The sequence below is a fragment of the Chrysochloris asiatica genome, unplaced genomic scaffold (genome assembly GCF_000296735.1).
Source record: "Chrysochloris asiatica unplaced genomic scaffold, ChrAsi1.0 scaffold00006, whole genome shotgun sequence".
NCBI classification, from domain to species: Eukaryota; Metazoa; Chordata; class Mammalia; order Afrosoricida; family Chrysochloridae; genus Chrysochloris; species Chrysochloris asiatica.
The window spans coordinates 22,806,397-22,820,868 of record NW_006408524.1 but is presented as its reverse complement, the minus strand read 5'-3'; positions in this window follow the sequence as shown (position 1 = coordinate 22,820,868).

The following is a 14,472-nucleotide window of genomic DNA, read 5'->3' as shown; positions in this document are numbered from 1 at the left end:
TCTATTTTTTTTCACCTTCGTGACACAAGATCTAGAACAATGAGCAGACAGTTAACATTTGTAGAATGAATTAACTTGTCCTTCCTTTTTATCTTATCCTTTATTCTCAGAACACTCTAATCCACCCACCTGGTCCATATGGTCACAGCAGTCATATTTTAAAATCAAGTATTAGTGTTCTTCATCTGACATTCAGTTGACAGTGGGAAAATATTTGAAATTGGGACAGAACCGATCATTTTGGGGGAAATGATTGCTTTTGTAATGACAATCCTGTCTCACATTCATACTGTTCTGTATGCCTCTGCTTCCCAAGGTCTTCTTTCTCACTCTCTCTGCTATTGACAAACAAGCAAATGAAAACCTGGTACAATTCCACATTTATCCATGCAGTGTTGAAAGTACTAACCTCTCACCTGCCATGCGTCCAGTGACACTCGGGAGCTTTCTAATTTCTGTTTGACTTGCATTTGTAACTGTAGCAGCTTATTGGATCACATTTTTACTGTGCAGAGCTAAGTATATTGAGTCATTCATTATATCTTCTCTCCTCCAACAATTTTGTTTTAATCAAGTCAATCTGCCTTGCATTTTGGGGTCTAAGTAACTTCATTATGAGATCATCATATTTTAGATCGGGATGGGACTTCTTTTAAGATCATTGAAATAAAATCACTTTGCAAGAACTGTTCCCATGAGAGTAATATTGACTCTATCAAAACAGCCATGAAAATTAGACTGAAAAATACAGAAGAAGGTTGATTTGAAAATATATAAAGATAGATTCTGGGTTTCAACTTCCATGTGTGAAAAGTTACTCATTTTGCCACTGTAGATGGTTTTAAAAATAGCTTGTTGTTATTGTTATTTCTGGTTACCATTGAGTAGACACCTAGTCTTGGGGACCCCATGTACAACGGAACAAATTGCTGCTTGATTCTGCATGATTTTTACAATTGTTGCTGTGCTCATAGCCATTGCTTCGGTCATAAAGTGTGCCTTTCAGATTGGTAGCCTCATCATCCAACATTATATTGGACAATATTCTGCGGTGACCCACAGGATTTTTACTGACTAATTTGGGAAGTAGATTATCTGGTTTTTCTTCCTAGTCTGTCTTAGTCTTGAAGCTCTGCTGAAACCTATTCATTATGGGTGACCATTATCAATTGCTTCCAGCATCAGAGTAAAACCCAAGTCACTATAAAAGAATAAATGATAACACCCGAGAGTATAGTTGCCACTTAGCTAGTACAACTAGCAGAACATTATTTAGTAGTATTGAAAATGGTTACATTGGAACCTAGATCTAAGTCATGATGCTTTTAGCAATCACAAAGTTTCATCTTATATGTTGTTAGATATCATGTCTTGTTTCCATCATATATCCTTGTGCCAAATGGCAGCTGAATCATACCAACTGTCAGCAATCTTCCATAACTACCCATAAAGCTTGAAAACTTTATAACTACAGCATAGACCCAACAGGCTATAAAAGGCCTCTTGCACTTTTTTGCATAACGAGCTGCCTCCATTTTCCTTTGAATTAATCAAAGAGAAAAAAATCCTAGTTTATTCATAACACTTTTGACCCCTCAATGCACTTTATAACAAGAAAATTGTTCTGAATACTAAAGATTAATTGCTCCCATCAGCTGCTCCATGTATATCCTATATAGGGTCCCTATGAGTCAGAACCGATTTGATGGCACTTTAACAACAACGCAGCAACATTACATTTACAGGAATCATGGTGTGGCACTGTAGGATAAGTACTGGACTACAAGGTCATTTGAACTGCAAGGTCAGTAGTTCAAATTCACCAGCTGCTCCGTGGAAACCCTATACAGGGCTGCTGTGAGACAGGCCCAACTTAACAACAACAAATGGTGAATGATTGTGAGCATGTTTTCATGTCTGTTAGCCACCTGAATGCCTTCTTTGGTGAAGTGTCTATTCATGTCCTCTGCCCATCTTTTAATTAAATTATATGTCTTTTTCTTATTGAGGTGTTGAAATATTCTATAAATCTTAGACAATTCCTTGTCTGATACATCATTGCCATTTTTTTTTTTCTCCATCTGTGTGTTCTCTTTTTACTTTTCTGGTGAAATCTTTTGATGCACATAATCATCTAGTTTTTAGGAGGTCCCAGTCATGTATTTTGTCTTCTGCTGTCTGTGTGTTTACTGTTATGTTTGATAGCCTGTTTGTACCATGGATCAGAACATCTAAGTTTGTCCCTATTTTTTCATTGATGATCTTTTTTCAAATTTATTTATTGTGAACTGAATGATCGTTTACATGGGAGAACATCAGTTTTACACCATCGTTTCATTGCAATGATTGCAGTCTCCTCCGTGCATCATCATTCAACAATATTTACTTCCATTCCCTCTGTATTTCTTTTCTTTTTTTGGGGGGGTGGAGGGGGTGGAGAGGGGAGATGTACACAAAAACACACAGTAATATATAATAATTTAAACAACCAAATGGCACATTCTGCAAACCTGTCTCCTGGCCTCCAGCATTCAGTCCCTCTCTTTCCATGAGTCTAGAGTCCTCAGCTGCTCCTTTTCTTCATGTCTTCATCTCTGCCTCCATCTCTGGTGTTGCTGCTTCTCTGGATAGGGTCCCACATTCCATTCATGCTCCTTTCCCTTGATGGTCCTAGAGTCCTCTGTTTCTGGACTGTAAGATTAACTATTTCCCCCTTTTTGTTACAGAACTTTTACCTTTACAGATGTGGTAGTTGAAATTAGTCATGGTAACAATTACTTACTATTGAATCGTAGAAATCTTATCCCCATCTCTTTTCACCAGACCTATCTAGACAAGATGAAAACTACTCAGTGGGGACTCTATCTTCTCCCGCATATTCTTAAACTAAACTCCCTCCTGAAATCTTGTAAGCCAGTCACTTCTTGCTTTTATTGACCCCTCATTTTAGGTAGCCAATGTCTAAGTTGTCCATCCCTATCTACCCTGAAGGTATAGGATGGATATACCTATATATCTACAGATATATCTACAGAAGGGATAGGATTGATACTCGATGTAAAGACTCCTTCTTCTCAATTGGTATTTTGTGCTACTACATCCATAAGTATAGGTCAAGTTCATCAAATTATAGCAATTTGCACTCATTTCCTTTATCATTTTTTTTTTAATCTTCCTCTAGTTGAGTTCTGATTATCAAACCATCAATGCTAGGTCAAATGGGTACTATCTGCAAGTCTGGGCATTCTTGTGCATCTCCCCCCACTTCATATAAGCTGGACACTTCACTCTCAGCTCTAGCCCTCCACAGCTATGTCTTTGTCCATGGGCTCGGGAGTCCCCAGGTCTCACCACACTTCAGACCAACCAGCCCTTCCTCTTCTATCTCTCACCTCCAGGTCAACAAGAGTCTCTGGAACATGGTTGAACTCAGCCCATTGCTGCCTTTCCCCCTCTTCCACTCACCAGTTGACCAATGCGTTTGCCAGCAAGCTTACATGCCTGTTCATGTGTTCCCTTTGAGTTTCAGTCTTGGAGGGGGGTCATTGATAATCTTTATAGTTCCTGGTTTTACAATCCATGTTAAGTTCAATTTTTTATATAGTGTGAGACATGGGTTTTGTTTCATTAATCTACAAATGGATTTCTTCTTTTGCCAACACCATTTGTTGAAATGACTATTTCTTCCCCTTTTAATGTGTTCCAGTCCTTTGTCAAAGATCAACTGAGTATAGGTGGATGGATTTACTTCTGGGTTCTCAGTTCTGTTCCACTGATTTATGTGCCTTTTGACATAACAGTATCAGGCTGTTTTGAATACTGTGGCTGTGTAGTAGGTTTTGAGAGGCTTTCTTTTTCTTCTTCTTCTTCTTTTTTAATGATGTTTTTCTTTTCCAGGGTCTCTTTCCTTTCCATATGAAGTTGGTGAATAGTTTTTCCATCTCTTTAAAGAATGTTGTTGGGATCTACATTGGAATTGCATTATATTTACATATTGTTTTGTGTAGTATTGACACAATGTTAAGTCTTCATATCCTACAGCATGGTATATTCTTCCATTTTTGTAAGTCTCTTGGTTTCTTACAGAAGTGTTTTTGCAGTTTTCTTTATATAGGCCTTTTGTTTTTCTAGTTAGAGTTATTTGTATTTGATCTTTTTGTGTGGCTATTGCGAATTTTTCCTGATTTCCTTTTCAGAGCCTTCTTTGTTAGTACAAAGGACTCCAACTAATTTTTGTAGGTCGATCTTGTACCCTGTCACTTTGCTGAATCTTTCAATAAATTTCAATAATTTTCTTGCTGAGTCTGGAATTTTCTAAGTGTAGAATCATGTCATCTGCAAACAGAGAGAGTTTTACTTCCTCTTTGCCAATTTGGATGTCTTTAATTTCCCTTTCTTGTCTTATAGCCCTGACTAAGTCTTCTAACACAATGTTGAATCGGCATGGTGAGAAAGGACATCTTTATTTATTTTCTATTTGCTAAGGGAATGACTTCAGTTTCTCTCCATTAAGGGTGATGTTGGCTGTTGGTTTTGTATTTATGCCCTTAATTATGTTAAGAAAATTTCCTTCTTAACATTTTGTTGAGTATTTTGTTGAGTGTTTTTATCAGGAATCAGTGTTGGATTTTGGCAAATGCCTTTTCTGCATCAGTTGATATGATCATGTGTTTTGTTTTGTTTTTCCTGTTTTATTTATGTGGTGGATTATGGTGATTGTTCTAATATTGTTTTTCTGATATTGAACCATCCCTGTATATCATATATGAATCCCACTTGATCATTTTTTTGGTTATGTTGTTGGATTCTATTGGCCAGGATTTTGTTGAGAATTTTTGCATCTGTGTTCATGAATGATCTTAGTCTGTAATTTTCTTTTTTAGTGATCTCTTTTCCTAGTTTTAGTGTCAAGGTAATGCTTGCTTCATAAAATTAATTTGGGAGCTATTCATCCTTTTCTATATTCTTGAATAATTTAAATAGAATTCATGTAAGACTTTTTTTTGTTGGGTGTTTTTAAATGACTTCATCAATTTCTTCTTTCCTTATAGGTCTGCTCAAGTTGTTTACTTCATTCTGTGTAAGTTTAGGTAGGTCATGTGTGTCTAGAAATTTGTCCATTTCTCCTAGATTTTCAAAAATTTTTCAAGTACAATTCTTCATCGTATTCTGTTATCGTCCTCTTTGTTGCCATTGATTCTGGTATGATGTCACCTGTTATCATTCTTATTCGCGTTATTTGTATCCTTTCCTTCTTTTCTTTCATTAGATGTCTTTGTTGTTTCTTTCTACTTGCTTTGTCCATCAAAAGTGATGTATTAAAATCTCCTACTATTATTTTGGAGTTGTCGCTTTCTTTCTTCATTTCTATTAGAGCTTGATTTACATATGTTCAGTCTCTTTCATTGAAGCACAGATATTTACTATAGTTATATCCTCTTGTTCAACTGAGCCTTTAATCATGATGTAGTATCCATCTTTGTCTATTATGATGGTTTTCCCTTTAAATCTATTCTATCAGAGATGAATCTTGCCAATAAGTTGTCTTTGAGACATTAGATAATGCCAGTACCAAAACCAAACCAAAACCAAACCTACTGCCATCGAGTAGATTCTGACTCATAGTGACCCTATAGAAGAAAGTAGATCTGCTTAGAGGGATTCTGAGACTGTAAATCTTTACAGGCTCAGACAGCTTCATCTTTCTCCCAAAGAACAGATGGTGGGTTTGGACTACTGACCTTGTGGCTGGCAGTCCAACATTTAGCTCACCTGTCTAAGTTTCAAGTGCAGCTATAACAGAAATACCACAAGCGGATGATTTTGACAGTCAGAAATGTGTTCTCTCATAGTTTAGGAGACTAGAAGTCCAAATTCAGAGCGCTGATTCTAGCTAGGGAAAGGGATGTTGTAGGTCCATTGCATCTTGGCATCAGTCTTTCTCTGGATCCAGGCACTTCACAATACAAGGTCACCAAGTCCAAAGGACTCACTCCACTTCCGGCTCTTCTTTCTAAGGCCCTCTGAGCTCTTCTGGCCTGTTTACCTTCTTTTATATCTCAAAAGAGATTGACTCAAAATAAAACCAAATCCTGTAGTTTGCTTCATTAACATCACAGAAGTGAGGATTTACAACACATGGGATTATTACCTCAGATCAAGGCTGATGATGTCAGATCCCACCATGAGGTGATTGCATTCTATTAGGTCCCAGCATGGGAACCACTTCCTCTTAATGACAAGCACTGAGAATCCAGGTCCAACTAAGTTGACACAAAGCCTTAATTATCACAGCCAGGCTCCTTTTATGTTTTAGGAAATGCTAGTTAAGGAGCTCTGGTAGCGTAGTGGTTATCAGTCAGGCTGCCAACCACAAGGTCAGCAGTTCAAAACTACCAGAGGTTCTGTGGGAGAAAGATGAGGCTTTCTGCTCCTATAAAGATTTATAGCCCCGGAAACCCTGTGCAGGGTCACTATGAGTCGGAACCAACTCCACGGTACCTAACAACAACAGTTTTCCAAAAATGAGTTAAATCTTACAGATTCTTAGGCAGTGCTAGTTACAAAACATTGTCCCTGAATTCACGAACTGTTGGAAATGTTCAGGAAAGTTGCAAATTCCTTGAAAATAGCCAGACCTGTCTTCATCTAAGGCAAAACCTAAACACCAGAGGAGTTTGGCCAAGGAAAACAACACTCAGTAGAAAAACAATCTAATTCAATCAGCAACTCAGACTTTAAGTGTTTTTCTCCTGGATTATAAGCAATTTGGGTACGTGACCAGTGTCTTAACCACAGAAGGCCCTCAATAACAATGTATTATACTGTCCTGACTTCTAACTGAGGTTGAATACCCATGAGATATTGAAGAAGATTGAAACGGTACAAATGAAGAAAAATGAAATGTTCATGTAAAAAGAATCATCGCATATCACCCATGGAAGAACTAGCAATTCAGAGTATTCAGCCGTAAGAATCACTACCTACTATTTCATCTTTGTGGCTCAGATTCAAGGGTAAAGTACAAAAACTCCAGTAGACTTCAAAACCATTTAATATGAGATTTGAAAAATAGAGACAGACTAACAATTGAGCACAGGACTGTTTAAGAATTTTTTAAAAAACACCAGAGGAATATTTGCTAAAGTACCTCCAGGTACCAACGAGAGCATATCAGGATCACTTAGAATGAGGAGAAGGGAGCGTAACGCCCCTGACTTAGGAGGTAGCAGCAGTTATGAAAGCAAATATTTAATGACTGTAAGAGAAGAGGGTAAGTTAGAAGACAACTATGTCATCATATTTGGTGGTGGTGGTTATGTGCTAAGGAGTCAGTTCCAACTCATAGTGACTCTGTATTGGGTTTCTGAGGCTTAAATCTTTATGGGAGCAGAAAGCTTCACCTTTTTCCCATGGAACTGCTGGTAGCTTTGAACTGCTGACCTTGAGATTAGCAGCACCACCACCTCTCTGCCAGTTTGTTGTGCTGTGATGGCTTCCATGTTGCTTTAATGCCATAAGTTTTCACACTGGTATATCAAACATTAAGAGGGTCATCCATAATGGACAAGTTTCTGAAGAACTTCAAGATGAAGACAGACTAGAAAGAAAGTCCTGGCAATCTACTTCTAACAATTGCCAATGATAACCCTATGGGTCACAACAAATGTTGTGTAACTTGCTTGCTTTGGACACATCATCAGGAGGGATCAATTGTTAGAGGAGGACATCATGTTTGGTGAAACAGAGGGTCAACACAGGCATAGAGGACACTTGGTAAGATGGCACAGAAGCTACAACATGAACCCAGACATGCCAGCAATCACAAAGATGACTCAGGACCCAGCAATGTATTGTTCAGCTGTACAGAAATCACCACGAGCGCAAGTCGACTGGTTAGTGTCTATCGCTTCACCTGTGTGACATCACACTCCCTCAGGTGTGAACCCTCACAGGTACCTCTGCCCCCAACAACTCTGACTCATGCCTGATTCAGACCCTTTCTTGTGCCCCGGCCCCTGTGAGGGAGGAAGGCACCAACAGCCAAGGGACAGAGGAAGAACTAATCCTGGAGAGGGGAAGGCAATGGCAGGCCACACACGAGTCAGGGCTCCAAGTACATCCTCCAATGTCTCATTGACTTCATTTACAAAACACAAAGTTAAGGATAAAGGGATTTAGAACTTCCAAAAACTTTCATACTTCCACTGTGGAAAACAGGATGGCGCTTTCTCAAAAAGTTGGAAATAGAAATACCATACGACCCAGCAATCCCTCTACTTGGTATATCTCCTCAAGGAATAAGATTCATGGCATGAATAGATATTTGTACACCATGTTCATAGCAGCATTATTCACAATGGCAAGAAGTTGGAGACAGCCTAAATGCCCATCGACAAAAGAATGGGTAAACAAACTTTGGCACATACACACAGTGGAATGCTGCACAGTATTCGACAAAAACACTCTATAAAATACCTCACAACACAGATGAACCTGGAAGATATTATGCTGAGTAGAATTAGTCAATCACAGAAGGCCAGATATTGTAAAAAGTTAAGAAAAGGTGTTCATTCTAGAAACAAAACAAAAAAATATATATGATGGCTACCAGGGGTGGGATACAAGGGAGAATTAATAAATAGATAGATCAATATGTGATTTACACAGTTATTACAATTAGCAAACAAATATATTAATCTCTTTTTAATTTTTAAAAGAAGCAGTTTAATGTTATAGTTTGGATTCAGTATCATAGACTCAAGTTGCATTTTTTGTTTAATTTTGATTTATGCATATATTTGTGTGCCTTTATATTTTGGGGGCTTGTGACCTTGAATAAATTGATTTATTGGAAAAGAATTAAAAAGAAGAACTTCAAGAAGGAGACCACAGATCATGAATCCCCAAGTTCTGGTCTCCTTGAGGGTGAGACGTCTTGTAGTGTTGTACTGGTATCCAGCCAAGAAGCCAGCCCTGGTGGCCATGGACCAGACAGGTCAGCATACTGGATCTGATTAGAAGTGCCCTACTGAATCAGAATCTCTATTTCTAATAAACACCCTGGGCGATTCCTGGGTATATTAGAGTTTGAAAATCTCTGTTTTAGGAAGACCATCACATGGTCTTAGCCTGGGAACCTTCCACAAAGCAAGGACATACAGAAACAGGACCTGCAAAATGACTCTAAGACCAGCAATACTGGCTGCTGTGAGCAGGTTCCATGCATTCATGAAATGACAGCTCCCATGCACACTTCTAGTATAGCCCTTTGCTCCTCTTCTGCTACTGTTGGCCCCACACTCACCTCAGTCCATCCTCTCATCCAATGACATGGCTCAGTCCTAACTTCCACAGAGGAAACATGAGGGGGCTTCAAAAACTTTGTGGGAAAAGTTCACTATCTTTTCATTCCATTTTTCCACAAACTTTTTGAAGCCTCCTTATATTATCAAGACTGGACACCTACTTTAATTTTTTTATATAGCAGCAAACTCATTCAACTAATAAACAAAGTTCATACACAGAAATTCCAGCAATCAATTAGCCCTTTTCTTAGGAATAGAACCCAACATTTTAGGTTACAGGACCACCGCCACTTACTCTAAAATACATCTAGGAACACTGCAACATAGTAGAGATCAGATTGTTTTCTGATCACTAGAAAATCACTGGTGTCTTTGTTTTCTTGAAGTGGTCAGAAATGCAAATTATGAGACCTCACCGTGCAGGGTTTAAACCAACAACTCTCTGGGTGGATCCAGCCGTCTGTGTCTTGACAAGTCTGTCAGATGATTCTGATGTCTGCTCCAAATTGAAAAGTACAGATCTAAGTTAAGAACAAGTTGACCTACCAGGAAGACAGATCAGTATAAGGGAACTATAGAGCTTTCACAGAAAAATCTAGAACTCACTCCAACTAAGAACTCAGCTCCTCTCACCCTCTGAGCCATTTTAGCAGAAGGCAAAATAGAAGAGGAGTTCCACTGGTTAAAGATTCAGGCAGACCCCCCTCCAAGACTGAAAATCAAAGGGAACACATGAGCAGGCATGTAAGCTTTCTGGCAACCCCCTTGGTCTACTGGTGAGTGGAAGTAGGGGAAAGGCAGCAATGAAAATAGGGGCTGAGTTCAACCATGTTCCATAGACTCCCATTGACCTGGAGATGAGAGAGGGAAGAGGAAGGGCTAGTTAGTTCAAAGTATAGTGAGACCTGGGGACACCTGAGCCCATGGACAAAGACATAGCCATGGAAGGCTGGAGCTGAGAGTGAAGCATCCAGCTGATATGAAGGGAGGGGAGACACACAAGATCACCAAAACTTGTAGATGATACTTATTTGACGTAGCCTCAATGGCTTGATGATCAGAACTCGACCAGAGGAAGATTTTTTTAAAAAAATTTTTTTTTTAAGAAAAGAAACAAGTGTGCATTGCTACAATTTGATGAACTTGACCTATATAGTAGCTCAAAATACCAACAGAGAGGGAAGGAGTCTTCACATCAAGTATCAATCCTATCTCCTCTGTATACAGGGTGGATAGGGATGGGCAACTTAGACATTGGCTACCTAAAATGAGGGGACGAAAAGGCACAAGTGACTAGTTTACAAGTTTTCAAGTGTGAGTTTAGTTTAAGAGTGTGAAGAGGGAAGATAGAGTCCCCACTGAATAGTTTCCATCTTGTATACATAGGGATAAGATTCTTATGATTCTTAAAGAGATGGGGATAAGATTCTTATGATTTAATAGTGAGCAATTGTTACCATGACTAATTGTGACTGTCACAACTGTAAAGGTAGAAGTTCTATAACAAAAGGGGGTGGAGGGTCATTAATCTTACAGTCCAGGAACAGAGAACCCCAGGCCCATCAAGGGAGAAGAGCACCAATGGAATATGAGACCCTATCCAGAGAAGCAGCGACACCAGAGATAGAGGCAGAGATGAGGACATGGAGAGAGAGAGCAGCAGAGGACTCTAGACTCATGGAAAGAGAAAGACTGAGTGCCAGTGGCCAGGAAGCCGGCTTGCAGAATGTGCCCTTTGGTTGTTTCAATGATTATATATTCCTGAGTGTTTTTGTGGACCTCTCCCCCCAAAACAAAAAAACAAACAAAAAACCCAGAGGGAATAGAAGCAAATACTGTTGAATGATGATGCACGTTGGGGATTGTAATCATTGCAATGAAATGATGTGTGTAAAACTGATGTTCTCTCATGTAAACTTTCACTCAATTCACAATAAAAATGTAAAAAAAAAAAAAAGTTCCAAGTAGAAATACCTGCGTACTACCAGTTGTTGTCAAGTTAATTTCAACTCATGGCAACCCCACTGTTTCAGGGTGCTCTGTGGGGATTTTAGTGGTTAGAGGCTGATTTTTCTAGACTAGAGATCACCAGGCCTTTCTTCCAAGGTATCTCTGAGTGGACTCCAGTCACCAACCTTTCAGTTATCAGCAAACACCATAAGCCTGTGTACCACCCAGGGAAGAGTCTTGGTGTGGCTCCGTAGGATAAGCACTGAACCGCAAGGTATAGTTCAAACCCACCAGTCACTCCTTGGAAATTCTATACAGGATCACTATGAGTTTAGAACTGACTTCACAACACACAACAACATAACAAAAACAACACCCAAGGACACCAGAGGTTTCATTGTTGTTAAGTGCCATCGAGTTGGTTACAACTCACAGTGACCAAGTCTAGGTATCTCAAGGAGTGGCTGATAAGTTTGAAACACCAACCTGTGGTTCAAACTGATCCTTTGACTATGTGCTTATTTTGTAATGCCACGCCAGGACTATTTTAATTGGTAGGAAGCACGGAAATATCCATTTACATATGAATATTTCCAAAGCATACACTATTTTATAATCAGATAGCAGTGTAGACAATATCTTAAAGGATCTGAGCCACTTCTCCAAGTAGCTACATGTGTGGTTGCTTTTCTCATTTTAAGTTTTTTTTAAAGAAAAAAACACAAACAAACTTGGCTGTTCGGTCATTTCATTTTATTCTTGTTAACTTATAGTTGCAAATTATAAAACACTTCATAACATCCCAAAGTATATTCAGCTCTTGCAGCTAATGGATACATTTCCGCTCCTCTTCCAAGCCTTTGGACTTCTTTTGGTAGCCAACAGCCGAATCCTGCAATTAGCCCAGACCTGTTTCTCCAGAACAGCCACCGGTACCAACTGAGCCAGATGCAGGCAGAGTTCGTTCTTCTTTAATGGGCATCTTTTACAACAGAGGGAAAGCCCGCCTTTTAATACCTGCAGTCTTGTTAGCAACTTAATCAAAGTTTTAATATCAGAACATATAGTAAAGTGTAATCACGTAACATATGCCCAAAACCTTCTTTTTCCATCGTACTGTGTTCTGCAGGCTACACCGTGCTGTGTTATGAAAACTACCCTTTAATAAACCTGATACAATATTTAAGACTTGTGTCCTGATAGTGTTATATAAGCAAGCAAATACCAAGAAAAATCCAACCATTAATGAGCCTGATAGAGCCAATCTCGAAAGGATGTGGAAAACAATCCAATGATGCCTGCAGTGCGGCTCTGGAAAGAGAGATTCCCAAGGTGTGGTTTCCTGTAAACTCAGAGTCCAAATGCCCTGACCCACGGCTTGAAAAGCAATGATCTTCTATAAAGGCCTCTTGTTATCGTAACCGGGTTCAAGAGACACTGAGTCTAGGGGACTTTCACTTACGGAAGATGAAACATTTATACCTTTAACACTGCAATTAGAGGGAAAGGCCAAGAATAGGCTGTCTTAAATGCAGGAGCAAGCTGCTTTGCCCTACTTCAAATACGTACGTATGTTTTAGAAAGCAAATTGCAGCTCCTAGACGCTCCGGGGGAGAAAGATGAGGCTTTCTGCTCCGGTAAAGATTTACAGCCTCAGAAATCCTGTATAGGGTCGCTATGGGCCAGAACCGACTCGATGGCACTTAACAACAACAACATTAATAAAACAAAAAAAGCAGCTGGTCACTCTTGCATTTCTCTTTAATGGGGTGGAGCCCTGAGGCAATTGTTCAATTGCTTTCTCTTTCTTAATGATTTCTTTTTCCTTTGAGAAAAAGACTATAATTGAAAACAACACATACACAAAAAACAGAAAGCCAACCCTACTGCCGTTGAATCTACACTCATAGCAACCCAATGTGTGTCTGCATAGAGCTGCACACCGATGAATGTCCAATGGCTGTCAACTTATGGAAATAGATTTGCAGACCTTTTGAAGTGAAGCGCTAACCTTTTGATTAGCAAATCAGCACAAACTATTTGCACCACTCAGGAATTGTATTGTTACTGCTGTTTCTTGAGGAAAATAATTATGCTATTGTTGATAAGCTGTCTAGTTCTGACTCATAGAGACCCTGTATAGGGTTTCCAAGGAGCAGCTGGTGGATTTGAACTGCCAAACTTTCTGTAAGTAGTCCATCACCACACCGGGACAACCAGAGGATAAGATAATTTTATAAGACCTTATTCTCACCAGTGATCTTCCCTAGGGGAGTCATCAGTCCCCTAGATTCATGGGGCACCTCTAGAATAACCCCCAGGTCAATCACTTGGACACTAGTTGCTCTCATGGTTACCTGACCCCAACCTGCAACACCTGTTGGTGTTCCTAGTCTTAGTCCTCAGGTGTCTCCCAATCCCTAGCTAAGTATCTGCAATTCTAATTAGTTAGCAAACCCCGGCAATTTTACCTTCTAGTAAATCTTGAATCTGTCTCTACTTTCTTTTTTTGTAGACCGTCACTATCTCTGAGCTGGCTTACTAATATAATGCCTCCTAATTAGTGTCTCCTGCTTCCTCTCACAGCCATTCATCTGCCAAACTGTCAACCCAGTTCCTTTTTAAAACACACAACTCCTCTCTAGTTCTTTCAGTCTCTCCCACTCCCCAACTCATACACACATAGATATACACATACTCAGACACACTTGCGCACATACAGAGATGCACACACGCACACTGAACGCACACATGTGTATATGCATTCCTGCTGCAGCTCATACACCTCCATTGGCTCTTTAATGTGTACACAGCCCAGATTTAGTAACTTAGAGCATTCAGATATGAACCCACATTATTCCCTCAGTATCACTTTACAGTCTATATCTTTTTCCTCATTCCCAAATTCTGCCTCCACTAACATTTTCACAAACAAAGTTCTCCCCTGGATGACTTTGTTTCCTCTGCCAGGAATCCATTCACTGACCCTTCCATCCCTGCCAAGCTGGCTCATCGTCCAAGGCAGGCCCCCCTACCTGCTCTTCCATAAAGGCTTCCCAAGGCATTGCCTGCTAGAAGGCAGCCCTCTTCTTCTCTGCTCTCAAAGTGCCATGTTGTTGTTAAGTGCCTTAAAGTAGGGTTCTGACCCATAGTGACCCTGTATAGGGTTTTTGAGGAGCAGCTGGTGAACTTGAACCGTCGATCTCGCAGTTCA